This window comes from Phyllostomus hastatus, unplaced genomic scaffold (genome assembly GCF_019186645.2).
Source record: "Phyllostomus hastatus isolate PE091 unplaced genomic scaffold, TTU_PhHast_1.1 phas_contig_86, whole genome shotgun sequence".
In the NCBI taxonomy this organism is placed as follows: Eukaryota; Metazoa; Chordata; class Mammalia; order Chiroptera; family Phyllostomidae; genus Phyllostomus; species Phyllostomus hastatus.
This window is the reverse complement of record NW_025333977.1, coordinates 94,172,514-94,187,423: the sequence shown is the minus strand read 5'-3', so window position 1 is coordinate 94,187,423 and position 14,910 is coordinate 94,172,514. Positions and strand designations below refer to the sequence as shown.

The following is a 14,910-nucleotide window of genomic DNA, read 5'->3' as shown; positions in this document are numbered from 1 at the left end:
CTTACGCTGAGTTCCAGTACTGGTGAAGCAGCTTGAAAGACAATAGTGATATACAAGGAGAAACTGAAGTGTCTGGCATTGGGGCCAGCAGAGACCTTTACCCTTTGATAAACTCTTCCCCCACAGAGCCAGTAAGCTGGTGCCATATCTGAGACTCCATTAATCTGGCTAACATTGTTTGACATTCCTTGGAGGTCCTCAGAGACTCCAGCCCACCCAATTTACTGGCCCACTAAAGCTGCTTTTCCATGTGAGTGGCTGGTCTTGACTCATGTTTCACAACTTCCTAAATCCTCTCAAGCAACAACCAGCCTCAGTGAGCCCCCAGTTCCCATACCTCTTTCTAAGTGGCCCCAGGCCTGACACAAACAGCAGCCAGCCTAGATTCACAGTTTGACTGGAAATCTCCAAGCCCAGCATAAGTAGCAGCCATCTCAGATTGCTTTACAGCTCAGGAAGGGTGGCCCAGGCAGAACACAGGTGGGGGCTTTCCCTTGGCTCTGCCACCTAGGACAGTGCACCCAGTGGACAGCTACAGACCATGTTGGAGTACCACCACCCTGCCGCTGCATAGTTGATCCTCCATGGAGGGCAGAGGTTGGTGGTCAGTAGTCACAGACAGTCCTAAGTCCTTGCAGCTGACTGGCTTGGGTAAATCTCTCCCACTGATCTTCCAACAGCAACCAAGGCTCAACTACGAGAGGAGGGTGTACTCAGTCCACACAAAGGGCACGCCTTGAGTGCCCAGCTTGGGTGATAGGGCAGGCTGTGTCACTGGACCCTACAGGATACCTACTACATTAAGCCATGCTACCAAGACAGAGAGTCAAAGCAGCTCTACTTAATACATAGAAATAAACAGGGAGGCTGGCAAAAGGACATTACGAAGAAACATAGCCCAAATGAAAGAACTCATCTGGATCAAAACTCCAGAAAAAGAGCCAAAGAAAATGGAGATAGGCAATCTATCAGATAGAGTTCAAAACACTGGTTATAAGGATGCTACAGGAACTTAGTGAGGACCTCAGTAGCATAAAAAAGACCCAGTCAGAAATGAAGGATACACCAATTGAAATAAAGAATGATTTACAGGGAAACAACAGAAGAGTGGATGAAATTGAGAATTAAATCAATGATCTGCAACATAAGGAAGCAAAAAACAACCAACCAGAACAATGAGAAGAAGAAAAAAAAATTTTTATGAGAATAGTATAAGCAACCTCTAGGACAACTTCAAGAGATCCAACATTTACATCATAGGGGTGCCAGAAGAAGAAAAAGAGCAAAAAATTGGAAATCTATTTGAAAAAATAATGAAAGAACACTTCCCTAATTTGATAAAGGAAATAGACATGCAAGTCCAGGAAGAACAGAGAGTCCCAAACAAGATGGGTACAAAGAGAATCTTAAAAGCAGCAAGGGAAAAGCTGTTAGTCACCTACAGGGGAGTTCCCATAAGACTGTTGGCTGATTTCTCAAAAGAAACTTTGCAGGCCAGAAGGGATTAGCAAGAAATATTCAAAGTCATGAAATGCAGGGTCCTACAGTTAAGATTGCTCTACCCAGCAAAGATATCATTTAGAATAGAAGGGAAGATAAAGAGCTTCCCAAACAAGAAAAAAACTAAAGGAGTTCATTGTCACCAAACCATTATTATATGAAATGTTAAAATGCCTTATTTAAGAAAAAGATCAAAACTATGAACAATAAAGCAGCAAAGAAAATATCTATCAACAATTTAATCTGAAAAACAAACTAAGCAAACAAGAACAGAGACCGAATCATGGATAGAGAGCATTTTGATGGTTGCTAAATGGGAGAAAGGGTGTAGGGGAATGGGTGAAGAGGTGAGGGGATTAAGAAGTACAAATAAGTAGTTGCAGAATGGCCATGGGGATGTAAAGTACAGTGTAGGAAATGGAGTAGCCAAAGAACTTTTACACATGACCCATGGACATGACCAGTGGTTCGGGGATTGCCTGAGGGAGTGTGGGGGGGGGGTGCTGGGTGGAGGGTGCAAAGGGGCAAAAATCAGGACAACTCTAAGAATATAATCAACAAAATATTAAAAAATATATATATACAGGGTCTGGCAGAAGTAACACCTACTTGAGTATGGTCGGTAGGGCATGGAAATGTCTCACACAAGATGGACAACAATTTGAACATTTCACCTAAAATGTCATGTGATGCACTTGAGCATGATCAGTATCATACTGAAGTATGATCAATATCATACTCAAGTATGTTACAGAATTACATGTTTATGACTTTGTAATAAAATATTTTATAATTAAAAAGGGGCGTATTTTGTGCTGGCCCCTATATATATGTCACTGAAACTTGAATGTGTGTGCTTGTAGATCATGTCCCAAAAATCCTCTTGTGTAACCTGTAGCATCTCCTGGACAGACTAGGACTAGTTCAGTGATGTTGCTGGGGAATATAGGGAAATAGCAAGATTGAAATCCATAGTTTGCTCTGAAAGTGGGTATTCAGGGGGAGCACAGAGGGTTTTTCAGTATAAAGTCTAAGGTAGCGAGGAAAGTTGTCACATTATCTGTAGGTAGTATAGGAGTCAAGAATGAAGTCCAGCTTTCTGCTTTCAGTGACCTTGTTGATCCTGATGTCATCCTGGTAGTGAGCACAAGCAGGTTTGACTACTCAAACCTACCTCACCTGCCCTGACTAGTCATTCTGGTATCATTACCACCAGTTCTCCAAAGTGGCACATAGCTGCTGTGTAGACTCAGTGGTTGCATGTGACAGTATCCCACTGGAGAGATGAATGATTTTGGGTCTGTTTACTGGGGTAGCCAGAGGGGCAATTAGGGGCACTTCTCTTTCTGTTTTTCTTAAACCTCTTAATCTATGACTTGCCCTTCTTTAAAAATGTATTCTAATTTTCTAATATATGTTACTGCTCTTCATGGAGCATTACATTTTCAGTTCTTAGAATTTTCAGTATTTTCCCTTTGTGTATTGTTCTGTAGAGGTTCAGCGCCCCTCAGAGACATAATCACCAAACTCTCCTGGATTGTCAGAATTCATTTATTTATTTTTAGAGAGACGGGAAGGGTGGGGGAAGGAGAGGAAGAGAAATATCGATGTGTGAGAGATACATCAACTGGGTTGTCTCTTGTACACCTCCAACTGGGGACCTGCCTGCAACCCAGGCATGTGCCCTGACTGGGAATCCAACTGGTGACCTTTCAGTTCACAGGCTGGCATTTAATCCACTGAGCCACACTAGCCAGGGTGGTTGTCAGAATTTTGATGGATTCAAATTAGTCAACTTGATTAGCCACTGCCTGTACTTTTTCTATTTTTTTTTCTTTTCTAGGTGGGGTGGGTGATTAGCTCCTTCTCAACTAATTTATTGTCTTGCTTTCTTTCATGTTGATAAGGAATATTTCATGGCTCTAATATTGAAATTTTTAAAAATGGTCTAACTAAATCCTTTTAAAATTAATCTATTTTGAAATTTCAAAAGTTTTTAAAATTTTTCCTTAAAATGTTATTTTCCAGGGTCATAGAACACTTGTTTATATTTCTGAATTGTTATTAAGCTCTACTATCCCACCACATGCTTTCTTGGTTTATCACATTTCCATCATTGGGTATGGCTATTTCTTCAAAGGATGTTGTTTCCCTCAAAGCTTATGTCTTGAAAATAAGGTGTCTTCATAATCCTGGCTGCAAATTAAATTCACCAGTGGAAATTTTAAAAATATCTAGATGCCTGCGTCCTAGTCCCTCAAAAACCTGAATCAGTATAGATTATAGAGGTTTAATAGGTTTCAGATTAACTCACCCTTCAAAAATACCAAAACTTTTGGATTATATATTTTTAAATGGACTTTCAGTCAAGACGGATAAATCCAGTGCTCCAGACCTCCCACAACCACGTCAGAATTACAACTAAACTGCAGAACAACCACAACACCTGAAATGTGGCTGAATGAAAGTCCTACAAGTAGGGATTTAAAGAAGTCACATCAAGACTTGTAGGAGGGGTGGAGACATGGAGTGGGCTGGTCCCACACCCACATGTGGTGGATAAAAATCAGGAGGAATATCTGGCTGCTGAGCCCCCCCCCCCCTGAGGAGCAAGGGGTCCCAGCCTCACAACAGGCCCCCTAGCCCAAGGTTCCAGTACCAGGAAGATAAGTTCCCACAACTTCTGGCTATAAAAAATGGCAGAGATTGAGGTTGAGGTAGACAGAGGGCTCTGAGGGAGATGGAGCAGCTTGAAAGGCACCAGGAGCATATGGAGAGGAACTGACTTGTCTGGTATCAGAAGGAGAACCATGGGTGGTGGGGGCAGCTTTCTCCCAGACAAAAGTACTGGCAGAGGCCATTGTACCTTTTTTGAGACACCCCTCAACACACACACATACAGCCAGGAGGCAGGTGCCACATCTGAATCTCCATCCACCAGGTGCACACTGTGACCCTCCCTAGTGATTTCCTGAGACCCTGCCCCAATCAACTTGCCAGTCCACTCAAGCTGTTTCCAGACCCTCAGGGAGTATTCATTTTTCTCTATGGTGGCAAATGAGGTTTCAAATAGTGGCTGCTCCATCAATACACAGCATGAACGAGAAATAAAACTGTGTTATTTTAACTATTTTTTTAATGACAAAACTAAATGTTAGTAACAGAGAACTAGATCTGTCATTCATTGCTGTGAAAATGGTGCTGCCACTCTGAAGAACAGTTCAGCAGTTTCTTACAAAACTAAGCTTGCCATTGCCACATGACCCAGCAATTGCACTCCTGGGCATTTATCCCAGAAAAAAACACATGTTCACATGAAAACTGGTACACAGATATTTATAGCAGCTTTATTTGTGATAGCCTTAAACTGGAAAGAGCCCAGATTTTTTAAACAGGGTAATGATTTTTTAAAAAACTGTGATATATTCACATAGTGGAATGCTACTCAGAATAAAAAGGAACAAACTATATAAACATCCAGATTTTAAAATTTATTGTCATGAATTTGTTGATAATATCCTCTTAGCTTTTTAATACCTGTTTACATGTATAGTGATGTCCCCTTCTTCAATCCTGTTATTGCTTCTCTGGTTTCTCTTTTTGAGTAGTCTTATTGGTATCATTTCAATATTAATAGCCTTTCAAAGAATCAGTGTTTGCCTTTGATAATTCTATTATTTGTTTTCTTTTTTCTATTCTACTATTTTTAGGTTTATTATGTTCTTTTGCTAATATCTTAAGATGAACACTTAGCTCATTTATTTTTCAGCTTTTTCTGCATATATACATTTACATTAATTATCCAGAATAGACAAATCAATAGTAACAGTCAAAACTAATGTATAATGAGCCCTGGCTGGTGTGGCTCAGTGGATTGAGTGCTGGCCTGAAAACCAAAGGGTCACCGGCTTGATTCCCAGTCAGGGCACATGCCCAAGTTGCAGGCCAGGTCCCCAGCTGGGGGCACATGAAAGGCACCACACATTGATATTTCTCTCATCTTTCTCTCTCCCTTCCCCTCTCTCTAAAAATAAAATAAATAAAATCTTTTTTAAAAACTAATGTAGGATGAGACATTAAAATGCAAAATATCTTTTCCTTTCTAAACTCAATACTTCTGGCACCAGATGTGTGGGTTTTTTCACACTGAGTAATTCTCCAGTTCTCAGCAGACACGGGCTGGGTGTGCTACAATTTAACTCAATTTTAAAACCGTCGGACTGGAGTTCTGACCAAGATGGAGGCTTAGGTAGAAATGCTTCGCTTTTTTGCACAACCAAAAGAAGGATAACAACCAACTTAAAAACAATAAACAACCAGAAGTGCCAGAAGATTAAACTGCATGGAATTCCGACAACCGAGGAGTTAAAGAAACATTCATCCAGACAGGTAGGAGGGGTAGAGACAGGGAGCCCAGAGAAGCAGATGCACACCAAGGCCTCAAACCACATAGACGAGGCGGGGCTGGCTGAACAGGAAACTAAAGACTGAAAACCTCTAGCTGTAAAATACTGTGGGAGTTGTGACAGCAGGAAAAACTCCCAGTATCACAAGAGAGTTTGTTGGAAAGTGGGACTAGGGCAGAGTGAGTGAGTGGCATTGTTACCTCTCTGACCCCTCTTCCACATACAGCACCACAATGCAGCGAAGAGGGTTGTCCTACCCTGGTGAGTACCTAAGGCTCCACCCCTTACAACATAACAGGTGTGCTGAGACAAAGAAATATGGCCCAAATGAAAGACCAGATCAAAACTCCAGAAAAAGAGTTAAGCGATGAAGAGATAGCCCACCTATCTGATGAAGAGTTCAAAACACTGTATTCAGGATGCTCAGAAAATTGATTGAGCTTGGTTGCAAAATGAAGGAAGAAAGCTACCCAAAATGAAATAAAGCAAAATATACAGGGGAGGGAAGAAAATAGGGACTCAAATCAACGATTTGGATAAGAAGGAAGAAATAAACATTCAACCAGAACAGAATGAAGAAACAAAATTTCAAAAAATAGAGGCTTAGGAACCTCTGGGACAACTTTAAAGATTCCAACATCCAAATCATAGGGGTACCAGAAGGAGAAGAAGAGCAAGAAATTGAAAACTTATTTGAAAAAATAATGAAGGAGAACTTCCCCAGTCTGGTGAAGGAAATAGACTTCCAGGAAGTCCAGGAGGCCCAGAGAGTCCCAAAGAAGTTGGACCCAAGGAAGCACACACCAAGGCACATCATAATTAAGTTACCCAAGATTAAGGATAAGGAGAGAATCTAAAAAGCAGCAAGAGAAAAGGAGACAGTTACCTACAAAGGAGTGCCCATAAGGTCATCAGCTGATTTTTCCAAAGAAACCTTGAAGGCAAGAAGGGGCTGGAAAGAAGTATTTGAAGTCATGAAAGACAAGGACCTACATCCAAGGTTACTCTATCCAGCAAAGCTATCATTTAGAATGGAAGGGCAGATACAGTGCTTTCCAGAGAAGGTCAAGTTCAAGGAGTTCATCTTCACCAAGCCCTTATTACATGAAATGTTAAAGGGATTAGAAATCTCTTTACACAAACTCACAACTATAAACAACTGAACCTAAAAAAAAACAAAAACAAAAACTAAGCAAACAACTAGAAAAGGAACAGAATCCCAGAAATGGAGATCACATGGAGGGTTATCAGTGGGGAGAGGGAGAATGGGGGGAAAGGTTACGGGGAATAAGAAGCATAATTGATAGGCATAAAATAGACAGGGGAAGGTTAAGAATGGTCTAAGAAATGGAGAAGCCTAAGAACTTATATGTATAACCTATGGACATGAATTAAAAGGGTAGGGAATGCTAGAGAGGGGGTGCAGGGCAGAGGGGGCATAAAGGGGAGAGAAAATGTGGGACAACTGTAATAGCAAAATCAATAAAATGTACTTTTTTAAAAAAGAATAAAAAAATAAAACTAACTTCCTGGAGCTAGCTTGGACTCCAGAGGTTAAGAGGTCAGTCCCACAAGACTGTTCCAACTTCAGATGTCAATCAAAATTCCTAAGTTGTCACCTATACTTCTGACTGACCAGCTATAAATTAGGTGTTCATTCCCGTAACCCTCTCCTCAAGCTTGGTAATTTTCTAGAATTGCTCACAGAACCCAACAAAACAGTTTACTTACTATTACTGATTCATTACAAAGGATATGTTAAAGAATATAAATGAATAACAAGACAAAGAGACACATAGGGTGAGGTCTGGAAGGGTCCGAAGCATAGGAGCTTGTCCCTGTGGAGTTTTGAGTACACCACCTTCTCAGGATAAGGATGTGTTCTTGATCACCAATTTTGAAGTTCTCCAAATTCATTTGGTATGGATTTTTATGGAGATTTAATTACGTAGACATAGTTGATTAAGTCATTGGGCATTGGTGATTGATGTAACTTACAACCCTCACTGCCTTCCTTCCCAGAGACTGAGGGATGGGTCTGAAAATTCCAACATTATAATTATGCAGTTGGTTCTCCTGGCAACCAGCCCCACATCCCTAGGAGCTACTAAAAATTGCCTCATTAACATAAACCTGTGTATGGGCTGAAAGGGGCTGGTTATGAATAACAAAGGACACTCCTTTCACTTCAGAGGTATTGTTCCATGGAGGATTAAAACTAAATTTTAGAGTAAAAGATGACCTTTGCACCTGTTTCTGGAGCTGGGGACAAAGTATATGGATATATATAGATATATAGATATAAACAAAAGAGGTTCCTGTTGTTATCACATAGAAGGTTACAAGTATTTTAGAAGCTCTATGCCAAGAACAAGGACAAAGACCAAACATGTATTTCTTATATCATGACCTCAGCATCACTGAGTTTGTGAATACTTCAGTTTTTGAAGACCTTTATTAATTAACCAGCAGATTTGAATTAGGTAAGCCATATGAAAGGAATTGTCACCAATTCCTCAGTGGGAGCTTCCAAAAGAACCCCTGTTGTGAATATGCCTATACATGTATAATAAATTTGAAAGTAACAAACACATTTTGGGGTTAATAGTTTTGATCTAGCTAATCGGATCTGCTAAGGTTCTTTGAGATTAATGCTTGAACAAGAAACTTCACACAGGCAGTAGAGTATGTGTAGTCTTAATTTGATTTACGCTAGAAGCAAGGCCTGAGAAGAAATTACACATTCTGCGAGGTGATTCTGTTGATGGGAAATGGCATCAGATGTTAGACCTCAGCCCTTGAGTTTGGCTAAGAGAAGAATTCGGAACTAAGGAACTAACTCAAATACAAGCAACAGTTTATTTAGAAAGTCATAGAGGTAAATAAAGTAAGCTGTGGAAGAAGTGAGCCAGCTGAGCTGCATGGACTTGGGAAGAAAGTTACAGAGGCCAAAGAAACTTAGGAGAAAGAAAGACAAAATGTGATTGGGGAAAGGAGAGGGGGAAAGGTGTGGTGTGCTCAAGAGAGAGTGCACATTCACTGGGTCCTTTGCCTTAAAGACTTTTATCTGTCCTCTAAAGGCAGAGGTTTCTTCTTCTTCTTTTAAATCACAAATAGGTCTTTTTATTTGTCACCATTAAATGTCTGAATTTTAAACACAGTCTTGGACTGGGGGATCATATCCACCAGCTTGTTCAACTTTTAGCACCTGTCTTGCCTCCATCTTTTCCAGAACTTCTACTTTCACTATGAAGCTCCATGGGTTTTCCCAATTCAAACCTGGGCTTCTTCAGCATTTTAACTTTTCTAACAAAGACATCATTAAGCAAATACATAGATTGGCAAGCCTTTTTTTTCTTTTGTTAAAAAAAGATGTTATTGCCCTGGCTGGCGTACGTAGCTCAGTGGATTGAGCGCAGGCTGCGAACCAAAGCATCGCAGGTTCAATTCCCAGTCAGGGCACATGCTTGGGTTGCAGGCCATGGCCCCCAGCAACCACACATTGATGTTTCTCTCTCTCTCTTTCTCCCTCCCTTCTCTAAAAATAAATAAATAAAATCTTTTTTAAAAGATTTTTTGTTTTAGAGAGGTGAAAGGAAGGAGAAAGGGAGAGAAACATCAACGTGCAAGAAGTACATTGATCAATTGCCTATCGCACGCCCCCAACTAAGGACCTGGCCCACAACCCAGGCATGTGCCCCAGCTGAGAATCAAACTGGCAACCCCCTCAGTTCGCAGCCCAGCACTCAATCCACTGAGCCACACCAGCCAGGGCAGCAAGACTTTTCTATGTCTTTTCCAGTGCTATCTGGAATTGATTTGTTGACTACTTATTTCAAGTCATTTTTCACACCTCTCAGGTCATGATTTTCATCTTCTTCTTCTTCTGGATTTGGTGGACCTGTTGATGCTGCTGAGCATAAGAGATCTTCCAAATCTCGTTGTTATGTTTTTTAGTAAAACCAACACAGAATAGATGAAGCAAATATCCATCAGTAGTCTTGACATCAACATGAGCTTCAGTCATGGTCTGCAATTTTTTTGACCGTGGAGCCCATTTTATCATGGGTAAGATTCACGCCATGGAAATTTGTCAGGGAGTTTTTGCCCTGAACATTCTCAGTAATTAGCTTGGATTTTCTAAATGCAACTTCATCATTCTGTAGATCATCTAAGCTCACTTCAAAAACATAACACTTCAGACCATCAGATGCAATTTTGGTTCCTTGAATTCTCATCACTAGTGTCTCTCCAATATTTCTTATGTTGATCATAGCTGGCACTTTCACATCATCCAACTTTCCTTAGAAAATGGATCAACCACTTTCTTCTTGGCTTCCCCTTTGCCACCTTTTGTAAGGAGCTTGCTCTTGCCCACCATCCTGTTGGTGCTTAGAGAGCCAAAAGGACAGAAATCTAAAGACAGGGATTTCAAGAGAGGTTCCAAGGAGGCTCTCAACAGAATATTCATCAGCTTTCCAGGTGTGTCTCCTCAGGGTTGTGGTCTCCACTGATTGGTCTATCCAGCTCCCCTTGTTCCTGCTCTAAGGGGGTCTACCAAATGACTAGTGACATGCCAGGAGAGGAAAGGTCAGGGCAGGGTTTGAACCAAATGAGCAGCAGTATGGGAGTCTAAACTGCATGATCAGAATGTCAAAAATCAGGGGTGTCTAAATTGCATGAGAAGCAATATGCTAGAGAGAAAAGGTGACCCTGGGGGTGAGGTCCCACCCTACAATTGTCTGTTTTAAGCACCCAGAGCTATCTGCCCTGGGTGACATTCTGTACCTGGCCTATCATTCCTATTGTGCTCATGTCTGTTTTACTGCCTATTATATCAATTCCCAGAAGCACCTGTAGTACAGAAGTAGGAAATTGAGACACAGAATGGAAGGAAGCTAAGTACAAAGTACATTATAATGTACAGAGGACATTAACCAGTAGTTTCCCTCTGTGGGCTACGTCAATTCCTCTAGAGGCTTTTCAATATGACCATGATCCCCTTTTACAAATATGGAAATGAGCTGAGAGTTATTAAGTAATCTGCACAAGCTCCAGAGCAAAGGAGTGGTAGAACAAGAAGAACTGGTACCAATCTGTTCAGAGCCCAAGGGTAGTTTGGTTTGAAGGACTTCCAATCAGGTTTTAGAAAGTGGAATCTATTATAGGAATGAAAGAGAAGGAACTAAATGCAAGCCAGGTGTCAGTAAATGGAGTGATTGCCTAGAACTGGCGCTATCGTGTGGGTCTTGCTTTTTACGTGATGACTGGGCCAGGTGCAAGTTTGAGTCTGAAGATGGAACTGATAAAAATGTAGGGAATTTTCTTTCCAGAATATGAGCTCAGACCTTCTCAATGAATCCTTTTGTAGTCCTTATAAATTTGCAAGTTAAAGAACCCCTTTCTCTGAAATATTGGTGTAGATAACTTTCTGGACTAAATGCATCATTTTGAAGATTGCACTGTGAGCAAAGTGAAAAGTGGGCAATACCAGGTTGGCAGTGCACCAGACAAAATATCATTTTAACAATTTCTATTTCCATCCACATATGCTACTGTTACAAGAACTCTTAGGGCAAGTTGCCCATTAATAATTTACTAATGGTAACTTATTCTCTGGTTTAAAAAACAAACAAACTCCTGGATCTTTTCGCTGGGTCAGAAGACTCTGGAAATTACATTACTTTATTAATGTCTGTACTCTAAGTTCAGCTCTCAAATTTATAATACTCAAATATTTAGTTGTTAGTACTTGATTCAGCTCTACCATAAACAACAAAAGCCTGCTGTGTGTGAGCTGTTTGTTTTTAAACGTTTGCTTTAGCAGCATGAAGAACTGTGTACTTCTTGGCATTGATGTTTAGCTCTTGAGCACAGCATGCTGTCAAAGATCTGTGCCCTGCAACAGAAAACAGGCAGGAATCTAAGCTGAAGCTCTTATATAAAATTTTGTGGGAGTTCTTTGGCTGGGAGATTTAGCTGGTTAGAATGTCTTCTTATACACCAAAAGGTTGGGGGTTTGATTCCTGGCCAGGGCACATACATAGGTTGCAAGTTCAATGCCCAGTCGGGAGTATATGGGAGGCAACCAATAGATGTTTCTTCTCTTTTTTTTAAGTATATTTTATTGCCCTGGCTGGTATGGCTTGGTGGATTAAGTGATTTGATTCCCATTCAGGGCATGTGCCTGCATTGTGGGCCAGGTCCCCAGTGGGGGCTGTGCAAGAGGCAACCATGTATCTCTCACACATTGATGTTTCTCTCCCTCTTTACCTACCTTTCCCTCCTTCTCTAAAAAAGTAAATATATAAAATATTTAAATATATATTTTATTGATTATGCTATTACAGTTGTCCCATTTCTTTCTCCCCTTTATTCTCCTCTGCCCTGCACACTGCCCCCCACCAGCATTCCCCACTCTTAGTTCATGTCCATGGGTCAAATGTGTAAGTTCTGTGGCTTCTCCATTTCCCATACTATGCTTAACCTCCCCCTGTCTATTTTGTACCAACCATTTATGCTTCTTATTCCCTGTACCTCTTCCCCCATTCTCTCCCATCCCCCCCCTCATGCTGGTAACTTCCATGTGATCTTCATTTCTGGGATTCTGTTCCTGTTCTAGTTGTTTGCTTAGTCCATTTTTGTTTTTGTTTTAGGTTCAGTTGTTGATAGTTGTGAGTTTGTTGTCATTTCACTGTTCATATTTTTGATCATCTTCTTTTTCTTAGATAAGTCCCTTTAACATTTCATATAACAAGGGCTTGGTGAAGATGAACTCCTTGAACTTGACCTTCTCTGGAAAGCACTGTATCTGCCCTTCCATTCTAAATGATAGCTTTGCTGGATAGAGTAACCTTGGATGTAGGTCCTTGTCTTTCATGACTTCAAATACTTCTTTCCAGCCCCTTCTTGCCTTCAAGGTTTCTTTGGAAAAAATCAGCTGATGACCTTATGGGCACTCCTTTGTAGGTAACTGTCTCCTTTTTCTCTTGCTGCTTTTTAGATTCTCTCCTTATCCTTAATCTTGGGTAACTTAATTATGATGTGCCTTGGTGTGTGCTTCCTTGGGTCCAACTTCTTTGGGACACTCTGAGCTTCCTGAACTTCCTGGAAGTCTGTTTCCTTTGCCAGACTGGGGAAGTTCTCCTTTTTTTATTTTTTTTCAGATAAGTTTTCAATTTCTTGCTCTTCTTCTTTTTTCTTCTCCTTCTGGTACTCCTATGATTTGGATGTTGGAACATTTAAAGTTGCCCTGGAGGTTCCTAAGCCTCTCCTCATTTTCTTGAAGTCTTGTTTCTTCATTCTGTTCTGGTTGAAATGTTATTTCTTCCTTCTGGTCCAAATCATTGATTTGAGTCCTGGTTTCCTTCCATTCATTGTTGGTTCTCTGTATATTTTTCATTTCACTTTTCACAACCTTCATTTTCCTCTTTTTTTGTGTGTGTGACCATACTCAACTAATTCTGTGAGTGTTCTGATCGCCAGTGTTTTGAACTCTGCATATGATAAGTTGCCTATCTCGTCATCACTTAGTTCTGGTTGTTGGAGCTTTGATCTGTTCTTTCATTTGGGCCATATTTTTTTGTTTTTGGCACACCTGTGATGTTGTAAGGGGCAGAGCCTTAGGTATTCACCAGGATGGGGCAACCCATGTTGCTGCATTGTGGCACTGTCTGTGGGGGAGGGGTCAGAGAGGGAACAAATGCTGCTTGCTCAGCCCTTGGCTGGCTTTCAGTCATTTCTCCTGCTTCCCACAAACAAATTGGGCCCTTCTGGTGCTGATTCCTGGGTGGGTGGGTTTGTGTACATTCTAGGACCCTGTGGGTCTCTCTAGCGAGCTCTCCTGTGAGTCTGGGAGTTTCTCCTGCCACTGCAACCCCACAGGTTTTTACAGCCAGAGGTTTTGAGGTTTTCTTCTCCTGTGCTGAAAGCCTGGGTTGCACAGTCTGTCTCCCTTCCCAGTTGTTTCTCCTGGTTTATCTGCATGCAAATGTGGGACCTCCTGGTTTGTCAGATGCTGCCTTGCCTGCCCTTATCCACTTGCCGCAACCTGGCCCACCTAGTCCTCCAGGTGCTGTCTGCCACATATCCTGTTCTCCCTGGCTGCTCATCTCTGTCCCTCCTACCAGTATGGGTGAATCTTTCTTCTTTAACTCCTTGGTTGTCTGACTTCTATACAGTTTGATATTTCTTGCAGTTCTGGTTGTTTTTTGTTTTTAAATTTGCTGTTCCCTTGTGGTTGTATGCCGAGGCAAAGTGTATCTACCGTCACCTCCATCTTGGCCCCCAGTCTAAAGTTGGTTACCTCTGAATGAGTTAAAAAGGAGCAAGCTAAATGGGACTATGTAAGTTGTTGAAAGATTATGTAAATCACAGGGTTTATGTACATTGCACAGAATCTCTGCAAATTTAAGGTTTGTAAAGAGAGATCTTAGGAGGAAATTTTATAGTTAAGCTGTAATGGGTTTAATTCGATGAATGAATCTAAGTATCAAAAGTAAGCTAACACAGAATTTGTTTGGTTCTTCTTCAGTCTGTTAAAAGGAAAAAAGTTTTTCCTGTATATGCCGAGAGAATAAAAACTCTATTTTAAAAAGTTGTATGTTATACTGTGTTAATCAGCTACTTGATTACATAAAAACTCATATTCTTTATTATAAGAACTAAAGTTTTGCTAGCATGTATTTCTATTTGATACCTTTATTGTCACTTTGGGTAAATAAGTTAATATTGTTTCATAATGATATATCATCTTTTGATTAACATCCCCACAGTTCAATTTTAAGAGATTTTTCTTGACCAGAAATTCGCTTTGGGTCCCCCCAGCGGATCCCTGGTATGTCACAGGGATTCTCTCTTTCTCCTTAGGAAGAAATTTTGAACAAATTAGGCCTATTTGATATGCTTAAAATGCATGGGAAGATTTGTCAAATAAATAAATAATAACTATATTAGGGTACACATATTTTTATTATTAAAGTGGATATTCTAGTGATTATATAAA

General features: G+C 40.7%; 1 pseudogene; it reads right to left on the bottom strand.

Moving 5' to 3' along the window:
* Window positions 1-9,057: 9,057 nt before the first annotated feature.
* LOC123827261 lies at window positions 9,058-10,287 on the bottom strand (annotated as a pseudogene).
* Window positions 10,288-14,910: the final 4,623 nt, after the last annotated feature.